This window comes from Vicugna pacos, chromosome 23 (assembly GCF_048564905.1).
Source record: "Vicugna pacos chromosome 23, VicPac4, whole genome shotgun sequence".
Classification (NCBI taxonomy): Eukaryota; Metazoa; Chordata; class Mammalia; order Artiodactyla; family Camelidae; genus Vicugna; species Vicugna pacos.
Window position 1 is genome coordinate 21,509,071 of NC_133009.1, and position 18,348 is coordinate 21,527,418.

The following is an 18,348-nucleotide window of genomic DNA, read 5'->3' on the forward strand; positions in this document are numbered from 1 at the left end:
CTGTATGTGCTGGCTTTGTCACCCCTTCCCAACTGGTTGTAGGTTTCATGTACATGCAAATTAGGTAACCAAATATATTAATGTAAATAGGATAAGATGGCCTGCATATTTGGATGCTGGCAGCCCTCATGGGTTGGTATTGAGTCATAATTCATACACTCCACACAAATGTGCTTCAGTCTCCCTTATTCTAAGGGAGTCCCATTTCTCTTAGTTCTTTTCAAACTGCCCCTTTCTAGCAAGCTTCTTAATGAGCAGGGAATGAAACCAGATGCTAATCAATTCCCTCTTCCCCCAGCCAAAGGTGAAGCTTTACATCTGGGGTGCAGGAACTATGTCACTCAAGCTTCCTACATCCCTATTGTGACATCCTCTGCAAACAACTGCATAGGGCTGCAAAATGATTTTGGATGATAATGGCAAAACAAACAACAAGTCCAGTGTATAGCACAGGGAACTATATTCAATGTCTTGTAGCAACCTATAATGAAAAAATATGAAAAGGAATGTATGTATGTACCTGTATGAATGAAACATACTCCACACCAGAAACTGACACAATATTGTAAAGTGACTATACTTCAATAAAAAATCAAACATAAATTTAAAAAATAGTTAATGGTAAAACATATTCTCTACCAGAATCCCATATGGACTGGTAGAGCTGATCCAGAATGTGCCAGTCACTGTACCTTATCCTCCAGCCATAGTAATTGGTTTTGAAAGGGGCATGTGACCTAATTAGAGCCAAACATAGGCTTCCCTAAGATTAATTTATGAACACAGAGAGTCTCTCCTTCATCTGGAGTGGCCAAGCCAGGAGGATGTGAGTCCAAGACAACCAGTAGCCACGGTGCCTGCAATGATATAACACAAGCATGGCCAGATAGAAAAAGAGAGAGACCTTGGGAATTTTAGCAACTGGATCTAGCTGTGCCTAAAGTGACAGCAACCCTGTTATATAAGCAAATAGAATTTCTATCTACAAGGCAGGTTTTTTTTTCTGTCAAACCCAGTCTTTCGGATACTGTGATGGTTATCTATTCACGCTATGATTTTCATACCCCCTCACTGTGTTCACATAGGCAGTGATTTATAAGTGTTCACTGACTGACTAATTAAGGTTATATACAGTAGCTAAAGTTTTTCTACAATCACAGTTGCCCTAACAAGGCGCTAAGCTAATTCTTATGGGGGCAGGCCACAGGACAGAGTTCCATGGACTATAGGTTACAGCAGCTGCCACCCCACTCTTTTGAAATATGTACCTAGAAAATGTCCAAATGTCTCCTGGATGGTCTTATTACCTGTAACCTTATCATTTGCCACCTTGGCCAACCAAGTCTGTGTAGTCAGATTAAAAACAGCAAATTATTTTCAGGACGGGTCCACCCATCTTCTTGTCACTCTTTTATGATCATCCAGAACCTTACACCAACAGTCACAATCACCATCATGAGGATATTATACATCTACACTTATCTAGGTATTTTAACACATGGTCTGATCATTCAGTTCAGGAGGTCCAAATGTCCTCAGTTCACCAGGGATGATCAGGCCTTGGCAAATTGATTTAACTGAAGTTCCAAAGAAATTACTAGGAATTACTAATTATTAGGAATCAGAATGACTATTTTTTCATTTAGAATGAGAAATATGACATTTAACATTTAATTGACAAGATCAGAGAACTTTTATTGTCCACTGTCAACACTGTCTTCTTGGTAAGAAAATCTACTTGAGAAATTGAATTAAGGAGGTCACAGGGTAAAAATTAAGTAAAACTAATGGTCTTGGATAGTCAATTTGTTTATGTTCCTCAGGCTGGAATAACCAGATGACTTGTGCTTGTCCCGTTGTCAAATGGTCATTTCCGCAGGTCAGAGCACCCTCTCCAACAGACAAAGCCACAGACTTCCTAGGAAGTCCTTACATATTCACATAACTGTTTCCTTCTCCACATTCTTCTCTGTGTATTTAAGCTGTTCTCATCATTCAAGGCCAATTTCCACAAAAGACTCAAAAGAAGTTAACCAAGAATGAGAAGGATCTAGAACTATCTCTGGGGGACACTGCTGGTTGCCTACCCATTTCCCTTCCCTCCTGACAGAACTCCAACTGAGTTCCGGTATCATGCTCACCCCATGCAGCCCCTGTGCTTCAGGGAAAGTCTAATTATCACCAGCTCTAGGAGTAGGTACTCGCATCTCCCCTAAAATAATTGGTTCCAGAAAGGGCATGTGACCTCATTTAAGCCAAAGAGGTGATGTTTTCTGGGAAGTTAGCTTCACTTTCCTCCTGTGAACATTGTCCTATTTGACCATGAGGCTGAATTTGAGCTGCCATCTTGTAGCAGCCTGAAGATAAAGCCAGCAGCAGAGGAGGGCTGAGTGAGAGGCTCACAGAGAAACAACGCCAGAGGCTCTGGATGGTGTCCACCCTGACACTTACCCACGCCAGGACTGGAGTATGCAGAACAATAGCTATCCTTATTGTTTAAGTGAGTTGAGCTATGTTTTTTATTACCTGCAGCCACAGGCAACCTTGCTGAGACATTCCTTCATTTGAGGACTATTTGGAGAGACAAGCGTGTTTGTTTGGTATCCTGAGGCACAGCATAATAAACTCAACTCCTTGAACAGTTACTTGATTAGACTCAGCCATTGATGGAGGAACAAAGACCCTCACAACCAAATCCCTAGTTAGTTAGCTCATACACTTGATTTTTTCCCATTTATAAAGCCTCTCCAAAGCCAAGAGAAAGAGAAAAAGAGGAAAAGGTGAGATCACATGACTGTGCAGGGGAGAATTTGAGAGTTCTACAAAGGACAGCTTGGCCATTGGGTCAGACTGTCATTCCTGCCCACAAGCAGCTTATCAATGAAAGGTTCAGAGAGCATATGGGGTAGTGGGTCTTCTACAGACCTGGGCTGGGGCTCTGCTGCTTGCTGTGGGATGGGATGAGAGGAGGGGAGAGAGGAAACAAGAGTTACATTATCCTAAAAACTAGACCAGAGACAGCCCTGAGGCACCCAGAGCCTCAGCTCTCCATCTTCTTCATTCCTTCCCAGACAAGACTGCTTCAACCTTTCTTTGGAGCACAAAATCATAGGATATGAACAGTCACCAAAATACCTTTAAATACAATTGAGTATATACATATTTTTATAAATAAAAGTTATTTAGAATACTGTAATGAAGAATGGGCAAGATAAAACAAAGCTGGCTTTGTGGTTGGTGCACAGCAGGCAGTTATCGGTTCACAGCGTGATTCACAGATAGTGAAAGTGGATTCCAGGGCAAAGTCTGGTGTGAGCCCCTGCCTGTGCCTTCCCACCACCAGGGGGAAGGAGTCTAGGGTAAAGCTTGACAGAATCCAAGCTTTAGTTGACTGAAGTTGCAAGGATCAGGAAAAGTCAGCATCATTCCATCCTCCACCTGGGTGGGGGCCTCAGTTCCTGCAGAACTCAAAGATATGTATGTTTCAGATTGTTATGTGCATCCCTTGAGGAGGAACCAGAACTCTGTTTTTTTCACTGAACTACAGTTTCTTGACTGCTTTTCCTTTGTTCCTGCATTCCCTCACTTCCCTGAAGGTCATTACTTACTGAGACCTGTTCAAGGGCAAGCTTTGTGGTCAGGTTTAGCTCACAGAATGGCTTAGGCCAAAAATGGCTTCTCTTTTGTCAATAAAGCCATGACTGGTTCTTTTTCTCTGGGGACCCTCTACCCTATCTGTTTACAGTAGGGGTCCAGCTCTGGCACAGCTCCACAGGGACACCATGGCAGGAAACACAGCACCGTGATGAACAGGGCCATCCCACAGAGCCTCTGACACCTCCTGCCTCTTCCAGATTTAGATGAAGTTCTGGGCTGTGAAGTGTGAGATTTGACTGCTCCAAGAGGCCACAGCCTGGAAGTTGGACCAATGAGAGACAAACGAAGGAGTCAGTGGATAATTCCTTTCCCTTCTACCACCAAGGGGTTTTTCTGAAGCATGACAGCCAAAGATCTGGTTGGAGGAAACCTGCTGTGTTTCTTGTGAAGCCATGGCCAGCTTGATAACATGCTACCTTGTACATGCCTTCCTGCCTCCCCTCCTCCCCTTCCTCAAACCTCTTTTACCTTCTCTCTTGCTGCCCTGTGATTGCATCTCCTAATAAAGCATTTTTATAGTTTTGCTTCGTGCTCTGTCCTCTAAATAACTTGGGCTAAGACATGAGAGAGAAGAAGCAGGGTAAATTTCCTTGGTAATCTTGGAATAAGAAAGGCCCCTCTAACTATGACTTAAGATCTAGCAGCCATAGGAAAAAGGATTGACAGATTCAAAGCCATCAAAATCTTCTGCAAGGCAAAGAACACTGTGAGCTAAAGTAAAGGCAAACAACCCACCAGGGGAAGTCATTGCCATTTCTATCTCAGATAAAAGGTTACTCCTCCTGATGCACACAGACCCCATAGAAATTACCAAGACAAAGACTCACAACTCAATAGAAAGGTGGGCAAAGGGTATGAATAGACAGTTCACAGAAAAGGAACTGCAAATGGCTCCCAAGCATGTGAAAGGATGCTCAACTTCATATGTAACAAGGGAATGCAAGTTAAATCCTTACTGAGAAATACATAAAGAACTCTCACAACTCAATATTAAGGAGACAATGCAACAAAAAATGAGAAAGAAATTTGAAAAGACATTTCACAAAAGATAGAAATGGCCAACGAGCACATGAAAAGAGGCTCAACGTCATTAACCATCAGGGAAAAGCAAATTAAATCTATGATTACACACCACTATGTACCCACAAAAATGGCTAAAATTGAAAAGACTACAAAATGTTGATGAAAATGGGAAGCTATTAGAACCCTTTTTTTTAATGTGCTTTTTTTTTTATGGGCGGGAGGTAATTAGATTTATTTACTTTTTTATTTTCTAAATGAAAGTACTGGGAATTGAACACAAGACCTCATGTGTTCTAGGCATGCACTCTACCCCTGAGCTACACCCTCCCCCTGGAACTCTCATACTTCACTGATGGAAACGTAAAATGGTACTACTACTTTGGAAAGCAGTTGACTAGTTTCTTAACAAGTCACACATACATGTTTTATATTACTCAGAAATTCCACTTTTTAGTAATCATTGAAAAGAAATAAAAACATGTACACAAAGAGATTCATTTGTACATGAATGTTCATAGCTGCTTTATCCATAAGAGTCCCAAACTGTACACAGCTCAAGTGTTCATCAATACCTGAGTGAAAAACTAAACAATCCAAAAAATGTTGCATATTCATTCAATGGAATAATACTTCTCAAGAAAAAGGAATGAACTATTGATATGTGCGATATCATGGATGAATCTCAAAATCATGGTAAGCTAAAGAAACCAGTCATAAAAGAGTATACATTGTATGATTTCATTTCTATGAAATTCTACAACAGGCAAAACTAATTTATTGATTATCTTTATTCATCTATTTATTTAAAGCTAATTAATGAATTTACTTATTATCACTAATTTATAGTGATAGCTATCAGAGCAATTTTTTCCCAGGACAGAATTGGGAGGGTGTTGATTAGAAAGAAGCATGAGTAATGCTTTTGGAGTGACAAAGATGTTCTATATCTTAATTGAGGGTGTTGGTTCCACAGGTATATACATTTGTCAAAACTCTTTGAATTGTACAATTAAAATCAGTCCATTTTATTGTATGAAAACTTAGTTCAATAAAGAAGATTTTAAAACCATACTGAGATACACTTCACCTGTCAGATTGACAAAATTCCAAAAATTTGGTAATAAATTCTGTGGGCAAAACTATGGGGAAAAAAACCACTCTTGATAGCATAAATTAGTACAACACTTACAGAGGGCAATTTGCTGAATTAATCAAAATTACAACTCCATGTACCCTTTGACCTAGCAATTATGCGTCTAGAGATGTAGCCTCCGGGAATACTTGTGCCTATGCAAAATAATGTATGTGCCAGACTTTTTATTGCAACATCATTTGGAATAGCAGGAGTCTGGACATAACCCAAAGGCCTATCACTAGGAGACTGGTTTTAAAAATCATGATATTATCATGTTCTATCACAAAGGGCTATGCTACAAACACTGAGGATGTTCTGTGTACTGATGAAGACCTCCGAGACATATTGTTGGATGAAAAGGTAAGGTACAGAGCAGTATGTATGTATAAAAAAAGGGAGAAATTTTAACATTTTTTTAAATTTTCATGCATATACATAAAGAAACTCTAGGGGTATACACAAGGTGCTATAAGATAAGATAAACCAAAAGATATTATAATGGAAAAGAGAGGGTCTGAAGGGAACCTGGGCAGATGGAGATATAATAGATTAATGAAGACTCTACTAATTACTTTGTAAATGTATTTTTTAGTTTTGGACCATGAGATATATCTCTTCAGAAAATTCTATGAAATATTTTTTAAATTTAGCAGTACAGAAAAGTGCAAAAAAAAAAAAAAAAAAACAGGGAGGAGGAAAAAGGAGGGAAGGAGAGAAAAAAATCTCCCAATCTCATTGCATCACAGCCAGAGGTAGCATTAAGTGATCACTGGCACGCACAAAGACAAGGGTTTGGTCAAGGTGTCTCCTGGCTGTATGTCCCAGCTATGATAACTCCTCCCCAGGCAGAGCTGGGAGAGAGCCTGCGCAGTGGGAGCTCCCACAGGCATTGCACATGTAACCACTGTCTGGGTGCCAGAGGATCACTTTGGCTAGAAGAGCTGAGCTCTGCTAACTCTCCCCAACCCACTGAGACAGGAAGGAAGAGGGCAAGGCACAACCACTGAAAGAATGACACAGCTGTTGAGGATACGACAAAAACTGGTTAGAACCAAGATGGCAAAAGATTCGACTTTCAGTAGATCTTGAGCCTCATGGCATACTCACAGGTGCCATGACAGGTCCCAGGCTGACAGGAAAAGGCCAAAAAGTGGACAGGGGGCCCAATTCCTGGAAATCCCCACCCCTTCCCCAATATAGCTGGAATAATCCTCCTACTCATTAGCATATGAAATTACCTGGCCCATAAAAACTAACCACCCGCACACCTCACGGCCGCTCTCCCTTCTAAGAGAGACAGACTGCACTCTGTCCATGGAGCGTGTATCTCCCTGAATAAATCTGCTTTCACTTTACTCTTGAATTCTTTCCTGCATGAAGCCAAGGACCCTCACTTGATGGGGCATGTCTCGGGGACTCAGCCGAGACCTGGGATCCTCTCGTGCCCCATTGTCCTGCAACACCGTCTGTTAGGCTTTGGTGTCAGCCACCTGCAGAAACCTCAGTTATTTCTGCTGTTCCCCAGGCGCATCTCAGGTGTGCTAACGAGCAAGTCCTGGCTGTCCTGTGCTAGCTGCCAGTCTTCCTCCTGCTCCTGCTCTCCAGGCCCCCCCAGTGATGGCTGCTGTCAGCGCCTTGGCTGACTACCAAGCACACTGGACGTGTGTTGCTGCTGCTTCTCGGGCCACGTACCATCATCACCCCACTAACTCTGCTGCTACCGCCTGAGCTGCCACCACTGGTGTGGCTGATATGCTGGACCCCTCAGGCTCCGCAGGCTGGGCAGTGGTCTCTGGCAGTGCAGGAAAGATGGTTTCTTTCTGGAATGTTTTCCAGAGAGATCCTGAAGCAGGGCTGCCTGTGCATTAATGACGTGGGAACCTTATAGCTGATGCCCTGACACACTCATTCCACCCTAGATGAGATGAATGCTCTAATCTAGTCTCAGTGACTGTATCCACATGTCACATCTGGAGCTGCCAACACTGAGGATGGCACAGTAAGAGATGGAAAAAGCCCTGGAATCAACCAACTCTCAGGTCTAATTAGCTGTAAACTTTTCTGTTACATGAGATAATAATACTGTCTAGGTCATTTTGAGTTAAAGTTTCTGTTTTAAGCAATTGGAAGAATCCTAATTGAGTCCAATGAATCATAATTTTAGTGAGTATAGCTCTTTCGTCCGCTCTCCCTATGGAGAGCAGTACTAGTGAAAATCCAGTGACAAAATCTCACGCTGGGCTCACAACCCTCCTCCCTTTCTTGGACAACCAGGAGACCATGCCAGGAGCAACTCTAGCTCACAGGCATATGGCAGTGGGTGAGTATTGGACCATGACTTCACACTTGGGACATGGTGAAAGGGCAGAGGCTTTGGAGTTCTAACATGCACTCAAATCTCATTTCTGCCACGTGCTGGTTCTCCACCTCCAGCGAATTGTTTGCCCTCCTTAAATGTCAACATCTCACCTGTAAAAGGGAGAGAATATAATATCTACCTCAAAGAGTTTACTCATCCATTCATTCGCTCCCTCATCTCTTTTGAGCACTGACCACGTGCCAGTATCCTAGGCACCAGGATATAACGTGAAAATTAAATGACACTTGGGGTAAAAGGTGTTCAATAAATGTGGCTTCCTTCTTTTTCATTGAAGTTGGGGAGCCATAGCCTCTTGGAGGTCAGGAAGCCAGGTCTGGGAAAGTCAAGCCAGGCATCTCCTGGTTCTATGGACCCACTGTCCCACCCCACAGCCCACCCACTGCACCTGGACCTGGGTGTGGGGGTGGTGAATGAGAGACTAGGCCCTTGCCATCCTGGGGCCTCCAGACACAAGGGAGCACTGCAAACCCTTGCGATGTGGGACAAGCTGCTACCATGCAGGGCCCCCCATAAGGAGGGGCCCAGGACCCAGACCCTGACTGTCCCCATCTCTGTCCAGACCCATCCTAGGAAAGTTGGCAGCAGTGGTCGTGGGGCAGTACAGGGTCTATGAGGCTAAGAACCCATCCTTCAGAAACAGCAGTGTGAACCCAGGCTCCAAGTCCTTGCCATGACCCATTATGCCATCACTTATAGAAGCACAAATTCATAAAATTACTAATAATTTAAAGAACAGCCACTACAAAGCATTAAACTTCAAATGTGGTGGCCCTTCTGCCTGTGGGGCCCTGTACAACCCACATGCTCATCCATGAGTCGGGCACTGATTTGGGGCTATGATTGTAGGCTCTTAGAAAATACTTGTCAATTAATTTGAGCCTCTAGGAGAATTTAAAGCAACTGGAAATCTTTGTAGAAACTTATTTGTTTTGCTGAACTGAGGCAATTCTTCTCCAAGTGTGGTCCCACTGTCCCCTCAGGTTAACATGCAGATCCCTGGGCCCCACCCCAGACCTCCTTAATCAGAATTACAGGAGTAGGGGCTGGAAATCTTCACTTGTACACCTCCTCCTCACAGTTCTTCTAGGATCTAAATATTGAGAACCAGTGAGGGCAGAGGGCATGGGATCTGATGATGGAACCCTCTCTCTATGTCTCTGTTCTGCCTGGACTTCACTTGCCTGGGACCCTTCTACTTTGTCTTCCATCTATAGTTGGAGAAGATGTCTGACCAGCTTATCAAGCGGGGCTCCTGTGAAGACCGCTCCCTGCATGTCTGCGGACAGACCTAGCTCCTCTCAGGACCTTCCAGCCCAAGCCAAGGAACCGGGTCCACAGCCTGTGAATGCAGCCCAAGTCCTTGGCACTTTAGCCTCAAGGCTTCACTGAAAAAGTGTTAATTCAGTTCTGTTGCCCATTTCTCTCCCTTCCTCTCACGTCTCCTTATCTGATGCTGGACACACTGAGCAATGGGAATGGGAGGGTTTATGGTGGTCGTGAAGGTAGTGACACAGGTGTTGAGAGTGGGTCAGGATGAGCCGCATGTCCACCTGCTCTGGTAGGTTCCCAGTCTGTCAAAGCACCCAGTTGTTTCCTCCTTCCTGAGGACCCAGGCGGGAAGACAAAGGGCCGGCCCTGAATCTTGGGCTACCTGAGCCTTTGGCCACCAGGACTCTCAGACTGGGCTCCCATCCACACCTCAGACCCCTCTGAGCAGCCGGGGGAGAGGGAGAGAATAGAACAAGCGTGGAGACTCCCCAGAGGAACACTTCACTGCCCATTGAATTGCTTTTCTTAGCAGATGTCTCCTTGAGTTTTATGAAAACCTGTTTGTATCTGGTACACTATGGCAAGTCAGTAAGGGAAGCTGATACTCCCTGGGGCTCTGCCTCTGCAGAAGGGAGTGTGGGCCACTCCCCACAGACCCCCAGCAACTGCTCTGGAGAGTGTTGCCACCATTCGGTGTTCTGACTAAAGAGGTGGGAGTTCCTGGCCTCTTCTTTCCTGTTATTGCAAATAGGCTTGCTTTTGTCTACAGAGCAGGGGCCTGAGGCTTGATCAGACTTACCATCGTGGAGTCTGAGTCGCCTCCATCACTTCGAGGGGCCAGCCATCCCTGAGTCCCCCTGCCTCATCTATACACGCACAACAATGCAGCCCCTCTGCCCAAATCCCTCCCGGCCCTGGGACCCCAGCATTCCTCCGTGCTACAAGCTCAAGATGACAGAAAACCCCACAGCTCTGTTCTAATTTCCTGCTTCCCCTCTGGAAGAAAGACCCTGAGCCGTGAGGCTCAGCTCCAGGGGTAAAAATTTCCCACTCTCCAGCACCCTAGCCCAGAGGAACATGGGCAGAGTTCACCCTCGAGCCCAGGGACATGCCTGGTCCTGCCAGAGGTAAGCCGACAGCCCCAAACCAAAGCCTGGGTTGTCCCTCCATAGGGATAACCTAATTTGACTTCCATCCTTGTGCAGCGCTGTCTCCAACAGGGACGGTGCCTTCATTAATCTGGTGGAGTCTGGAGCCTGCAGCTGCTTGCCAAGCCGCCAGCTAATTGGAAATTGATGACAGCCTCTGGGTGAGGGATAAACAGGTTCTGCCAGCAGCCCGAGTCCTCACCCCAGGCTGTGTTCCCCTGGCCCTGCACCCTCCTGTGGTAGACGTGGCGGTAGACATCATTCCAGCCTCCCTTCTGCTGGCACAGCACTGATAACGCTGATAGGCATCCTTCCTCAGGGTGTCAGGTGCCTGAATGCAGAATAACCCAACTATACCTCCAGGCCCCCGCTGCCCTCTGTACAATTCCAGGACAGGCAGGGCAACATTAATTCTTAATCAGAGGATGTGAACTGCCTACTTCCTCATTTATATAGGTGGATGTATAATTTTCACTTTCACTTATGTAAAAAAAAAAGTCTTAAATATGGTCCAATCAGAATAGTGACTCAATTGAACAATTAGCCAATCCAAATTTTGGAATGTGTGCTATTGAATTTTAAGAGTGCCAAGCAAGGGCTATCTAACCAAGCGGTTGTTCAGTTATCGGTGCCGCAGAAACCCCCCCACTGAGGCGCAGCTCTGGTTTGTGCTGAGATTACCACTGTCTTCTTGGGGCCATGCAGAACCATAACTGGGGACCCCAAGAAGGGCTGCCCTTGGGGTGTTAGGACGATGCTCCTGGCCTTTGGCCCTATGTTTGGACATCTGACTGTCTGGCAAGTGGAAAGGAAAGGCCGACCTGAGGCCTCCAGGCCAGGGCAGAGCTGCACTGCTGCCAAGACACCATTCGTGGTCACGGAATAGACCAAGCATGGCTGGGCACCAATCCTCAGCCTAGCTCAGCACCACCGCGCCTAACCAGCTCTCTCACCACACGCCTGTGAGATCCCACAGACAGGACGGCCACGTGGGAGGGATCTGTGGTCCATAGCTGATGTCCCCACTGGCAGTTCCTGGACAAAAGCCCAGATACTCGCTGAAGGAGAAAGAGAGCCATCTTTAAAGATGTGTCCCAGCAAGAGCAGGTGTGCCAGCACCACCCTCCCTGCCCCCCCTTTGCCCCAGAGACCCTCACACCACGAGCCTGTGATTCCACAAGAGCCAAGACAGCAGCTCTGAGCACAAGCTGCTGTTGGGGGTATCACTCACAGGCGTAAATAAAGAGTGACTGCAGGCTCCCAGGAGCCCCGCCTATGGAAGCCCCAGTTATCTGTGGCCTGGGGGCTGGGAGGCCAGATCCTTGTTTCTCAGGAAGGAAATGTCTGTGTCTGGTCAGTCCCTGAAGGGCAGTTGTGTGGTGGCATTTTAAACACTCCATTTTTATCTGGCTAATGGCACACTGCCCACCCAGACAGACCTCCATGCTCAGCCCACCCAACCCCCATGCAGTAGCCCCTGCTGCCTGTGACCTCCACACCCCAGACAGGGGTCTTCTGTCCCAGCCTTCCAAAGAGGGGACTCATGGGAGGGGGCCCTCTTCTCTGGCTGTGACACATGCACTTCCTTCTGTCCCCCTCTTCCTCAGAGGCTTCCTTCTCTCAGAGAGACAGCCCTTGCCAGCTCTCCCAACCCATGCTCCCTCGTCCCCCTGTCACTCCCTCCAGGGGCTGAGCATCTCTCTGGCCTTGAATCTTGGCCAAATGATTGAACACTTTAATTTATTTGCCAGGAGATGTCTTTACAGCTCTGGCCCCAGTAATTCACACCATAGCAGTCTGCTGGGACAGGTATAATTCAGTGCTGACGAGGCTCTGGGATGTGCTGCTTGAGATAAAACTGCTGGGAAGGAGGCTTGGAGCAGATCAAAGCAGGCTGGGGAGAGGCTCTGCAGGGGGAAGGCACCCCGCCCCTGCTGGGGGCTAGCTCAGTGCTCCTCTGCGCTGTCTGTGCCTTAGGATCACTGGAGGAAATTTTAAAATGATGGTCCCCGAGCCTCACCACAGACCAATTAAATAAAGCATTTGTATTTTTGAGAAGCTTCCCTGGTTATTCTAAAGTTCACCAGAGATGAGATCAGCAGGTTCAGCCACGGCTGCTGGGGAGGGAGAGAAAACATGGGCCACCCACCCCCTGAAGGGCTGTTGGCCAGCCACATACCCCTTTAAGGCCAGAGAACAAGACAGGGGTATAGACCCTGGGTGAGTGCCCTGGGCTTTAAGGAAGAAGGCTGGCTTGGCAAAGCTTGCCTGGAGGCAGAGTAGGGGTCCCTGCTGCTCAGATGCCCCAGAGAGTAAACCAGAGGAGGAAGTACAGAAGTAGCTCTGCTTTCTTTCTTCCTGATCGCATCTCACCTCCCTGTGCCCCCACCCCCACCCCTCATGCACTAACTCCTCCCAGTACACAAAGGCCCAGCTCAAGTGGCACCTCCTTTTCATTCAACAAGCAAATACACAACAGCTACTGTGCCCCAGGCCCTAATTTCTGGGGTGGGAAGTGGAGACCTGGTTCCTGCCTGAAGCTGCTCAAGCGGAGGGACCTGGGAATCACGGCCATCCATGCAGTGAGGTCAGTGCCATATAGCTGCGGGAGCCCAGAGGCAGGGCTCCTAAATCAGCCTGGGGGTCTCCCCAACAGGGCTTGAGGTTTTCTGGGGCAGATGTGACACCTGAGCCAAGATTTAAGGGGCAATAGTGCTCCCTGGAAGCTTTCTCAGACTTTCATACCCTTAATTAACATCCGCCTTTCCCTGTGATCAGTGCCCTCGACACCTTTTCTCACCAGGTGTCATGTAACAGATGTTTCTCGGCTGCATCTGTGAACGGACGTGAGGCCCTTGGATGGAAGGAGGGTGTCTTACTCCCTTTGGTCACCATGGGGCTTAGCTCAGCACTAGGTATCCGATGAATGGCTGTTGAACTAAATACAGTTACGGTTCTTACTTTTGCTGAGGAGGGAGCAGCAAAGCGAAGGCTTTCCCGTGGCCATATCCTTAGGGCTCTGGCCCAGGCCCCCCGCGACTCTGTGTGCTCCAAGCACGGGTGAGGAGAAGGCATAGCAGCTGAGAAGAGGCGGGGAGGGTGTGTTCAGTGGAGGTTACTGGAGCTGGGGCTGCCAGGGCCCTGAAGAAGGCCAGCAGCAAGTCAGGGTGAGGAGGGCTGAGGTCCGCGGCTGTGGGCCTGAGGCTTGTGTCTAGGGCCAAGGTGGAGCCCAGGCACCGTCCCTGCAAAGAGGGCAGGAGCCAGGCTGCTGAAGATGGCCCCTCTGGAGGGCACCGAGTGGACAGGGCTTCCTGAATGAGGAGACCAGGGCTGACCCCACAGAAGCGTTCCTGGGCTCAGGTGGGGGACAAAGAGAGGCTGAGCAGGGCCTGGTGGTGCTCTGTGAAGGAGAGGGAGAAGGAGGGAGGGCAGACAGCAGGTGTGTTGTGCGACAGACCCAAGTGAGAAGAAGGTCCACATGGACGAGGCACATGGCCTGAGGCCACTGGGAGACCTCGACCTGCAGCTCTGCCAGGCGGGAGCCCCAGGTCCCCTGCACAGGACAAGCCTGCCTAGGCCTCAGCTGCTGCTCCCACCAGGGCCAGAGTGTCTAAGGACCACCTGGGGAGATTTTTTCAAAACATACTGGCTCAGGACAGACAGTCCCAGAGATTTTGATCTGGGCAGGGGCCCAAGACATGTATTTTGGAGGGAATAAAGGAAATTAACACATGGAAAGTGCTTAGAAGGGCTCACATTAAGCACTCAACAAGTCAGCTATTTTATTCATCATTATCCAAAATGTCTACAGATATTGGGTATCTACTCCGTGCTGCACTGGAAATGTCAACACTGATAAGCCAATACCTCTGCCATCTTACAGAAGGAGAGATTGAAACTAATAAATTCAAAGAGTGCTATATCCAACCTTCCATCAAGGCCTGTCTTTCCTGCCTCCAGATCCATCCATGTCTCTCCATCCCCACTGCCCACAGCCATGGTCCAGGCCACTGTCACCTCTTACCAGAATGACTCCAACAGCCCCTGTTTTTCTCTGCCTCCAACAGCACAACCAGAGTGTCTAAAAGGCACATATTCCTCCTCTCCTGTCAGTTCCCACATCTCTTCTAGAGCAAGCTGCCAGCAAACAAAACATAACCAAACTGGGATGGATTAGATCTTGTGGGTTTCTTTCATCAACACCATGCTTGTGCGTTTCCAGTGATGTGTATGCAGGGTGTGTGTGTGTATTGGACACCATCTAGTGGACAGTAGGGCAACTTATTTGCAACCTACAGAATGAACTCCCCAAGCCCTAGTCAAGCTTGCTAATAGCAAAGATTTACTACATAGCCAGATTTTAAAGGCAGAGATTGCTCTTGACTTCACAATAAGGTCAGTGTGGCAAAGGCAACTTATAGCCTGCGTCTACGCAGCCGCCCTGACAATGGGCTCAAGGAAGGGAAGATTAGGGTTGTTCCACAAAAGGGTGACCTGGCCTCTAGGGCCAGCTCTGGCGCCAAATGCCTGATCAGGAGCAGTTCTCCCAGTGTCCAAGGCTTCCATTGCCTCATCTGTAAACACGTGGCTTATACTAGATGAATCCAAAACCCCTTCCAGTTCTAACAGCCTATGTGATTGTATTAAATCACACTCCCCCTGCCAACCATAGCTTTCCTGGAAATGGGACAACTGTATAATTTATCATCCAAGCCAGGACACTTTTCTTCTAAGAGAAATGCTAAATCAGATGGACACCAGGACTGCAGCTGTAAAGTGGACCATCCGAGGCAAACCAAGACAAGTGGCTGTCCACCTATAAAGAGGCAGCTCTTCGGAAACATCACTCACAGGATGAGGATGACGCTTTCCACTCTGGACTCAAGGATAGATTGGAAAGGGAGAAAGTCCATCTGTCCGGAGGGCCTTGGTTTGGGTTCCCTCAGAAGCAGATCTGGTAGAAGGATTTGGGTGGTGGTTTATTTCGGAGTAGGAGGGAAGTGGGGAAGAAATGAGACAGGGGAGAAAGTATCACCTAGTTAGGCCACTTAATCAAGCCAGTTCCTTCTGGGGGCAATTGAAGTTTAATCCAGATGGGAAACCCTGGGGGCTTCACGATGGTCCCACCCCTGGGGCAAGGGATATGGGTACTTATACATCATCAACCAGAGCAGATCCCAGCTGCTGGAATTGGGGGGGGTATGCTGGGTGGAGGAGACAAGGGATCATAGTGGGGGCACCAACAGAGTCTACTACACTGGGGTTTGGGGACGTTTTCATGGTATCATATAGGTAATGTATCACAAAGAAAGAAGGAAGGAATAAGAGATGGCTTTGCCTAATATTTATTAATGAGAGACTGGGGTTCCTAAAAGTGCAATGACCCCACAAGAACCCCCAAACCCACCACCATCACTGTTAAGAAGAAAGGACTCTTCCTCACTCCCAATAGGAAAGATTTTCTAAGTATAGTCCTGGCCTTTCTTTTCTCCTTTCCTCTCCCGCCCATAGGAGATAGATGTACCTAATTGGTACCTTTGTCCCCACGCCCACAGGGCAGGTCCAGACATGCCTTCAAGGTCCACCTCATTCTGGGGTTCAGTATTAGCAAGACCTCTGACTCAAAGTCTTGTCCTTCAAGCTGGCCCTTATCTGTCTGTAGGAAAGGGGATATTTTTCTTTCCTCTTTTGTGTTATTTCTCAGTGTCTCTAAAGCCCAGGGTAGAGAAAAGGGTGCCATTTATGGGGGAGCCTCTGGGACACCCAGACAACGGGCAACGTCAAGCTAGCAGTCAGTCCTTTCCTCGCCTCTTTCTCTTCAGTTTGCAAATTTCCTCCCTTTTTGTGTTCCCTCAAAACTAACTTCAGTGTTTGTTTGGATATAATTTTCCTTGCCATTGTTCATTTATTTTGCAAACATTTGTTAAGTTCTTTTTGTGTCTGTCACTGTGCTAGGTAGAGTTTCAAAAATGAACCAGATACTCTTTGTCCTCAAGAATTCACAGCATAAATGAGAAAGCCAGTGATGTGAGCGGATTATTACAAAACAGGATGTAGCATACGGTTGAAGAGAGTCCATGAGTTTAGCTAGGCTCTGTGCAGCTTTAAGAGAAGAAGGCCTCTTTGGTTGTGTCCCCAGGACACAGTCCCTGGGTCTGGAGAGGGGACTTGTCCTCCATGCCCCATCCACGGTGTAATCCAGGGTTGACCTGGCTTCCTGAGTCTGAATCATCACTGGTACCCACTGCCACTTCCTTATCCCCTCTGCCCACATGTTCATCTCACAATAAGAGAATGCTTCTTTCCAGTAAACTAGCCCTCGACTCATGAATGAATCGTGTTCCTGTTGGTGCAGAGTGGGGAAGGCATGGGCTGGAACAGCTGTGCTCTCCCACTCTGCCTTCGCTAGCTGGCTGAACTTTGGGAAATCACATTTACCTCTGGCTTCAGCTATAAATCCAGGAGACCAGACACAGCTCCAAGATACCTCCCTGTTTAAAATGTCTTGGGGGTGGAGAATGAGGGTGCTGGGTTGCTATTACTGTCTTCCAGGGAATTAGATTCAACTCAGTTAGTTCTTGTAAGTCAAATAACAAATCACACCACAGTTCTACTGTAATTCAAAACATCAAATCTTAAAACATTAAATTATTTGTGTGTATTTAGTTCTAACTAAATTTTCCGCCCTCTGAAATTGTACTAAAAGGAGAATCACTGATTTTGATGCAATTTTTTTAAAAAAGAATAATTATTGAACAATAAATCGTAACAGTTGAAAAGTGCCTCTGTGTGAATTCGGTTAGGAACTCTGCACGCTGATTAGAATTATGTAACGATTTCCAAAGCAGCTCTGTTTCCTAAACACAGAGATTCCCGACTGTATTGTAATGTAGCTGTGGCTTGGTGAATCTATTTCCCCCTCAAATTGCTGAGCTACCTGTAGCTTTATTTTCTTCCCTTTCTTTCATTGTATGTTTTTTAAAAGAACAAAGGAGTAAAATAAGATCGGCTCAGTCACTGAGAGAACAGGGGCAAAGATCTTTAAACAAGAAGCGAGGGGATAAAAATGTCCGTAACACATGGCTTTGCTCTCACTTGAGAAATGAGCTTGCTGCCAGCACTTAAGTCCCTGCATCAGCCCCAGACCTACAGACCAAGCTGTGATCCTCCTGCAGCTCGTTCTAGAACATCTCAGTCCATCACAATCGAGCCTCATTTTTGCAGAAAATTAGCGTCCAGGACAATTACGTGGGCTTGAAAGGGAACATAATTTTCTGAGGCAATTGTGAGTTTATGTCAGCCTCATGTTTCAAAATAACTAGACTTACTGCTGTGTGAGAAATACACTCAGGAGAAGCTGGCCTCCATGGGCAGAGAAGTGGGTAGTGGCTCCGGCAGAGCACTGGGCACTGGCAGGGGCTCAACCTGTCTGCTGGACTCAGTCCGCCACTACAGGGTTCCTTTCTTCACCAGGCCCTGTTGGATTTGCCCCCAACTTCTTTAAAGGCAAGTCAAAGAAATTTTTTTGACGTATTTATATGTGTATTCAATCATTCATTCATTCAACAAACGTTTACTAAGTGCTAGATGCTAGGCTAAGGGTTAAGAATACAAAAGAATTCATGTGTTAAAACTCATCTATATTACCAAGTAGGAAAGCTGTGTTAGTCACTCATTCATCCATTCATTCATTCATTCATAGGGCACTAGAGGTATAATATGAATAAGACTCTCAA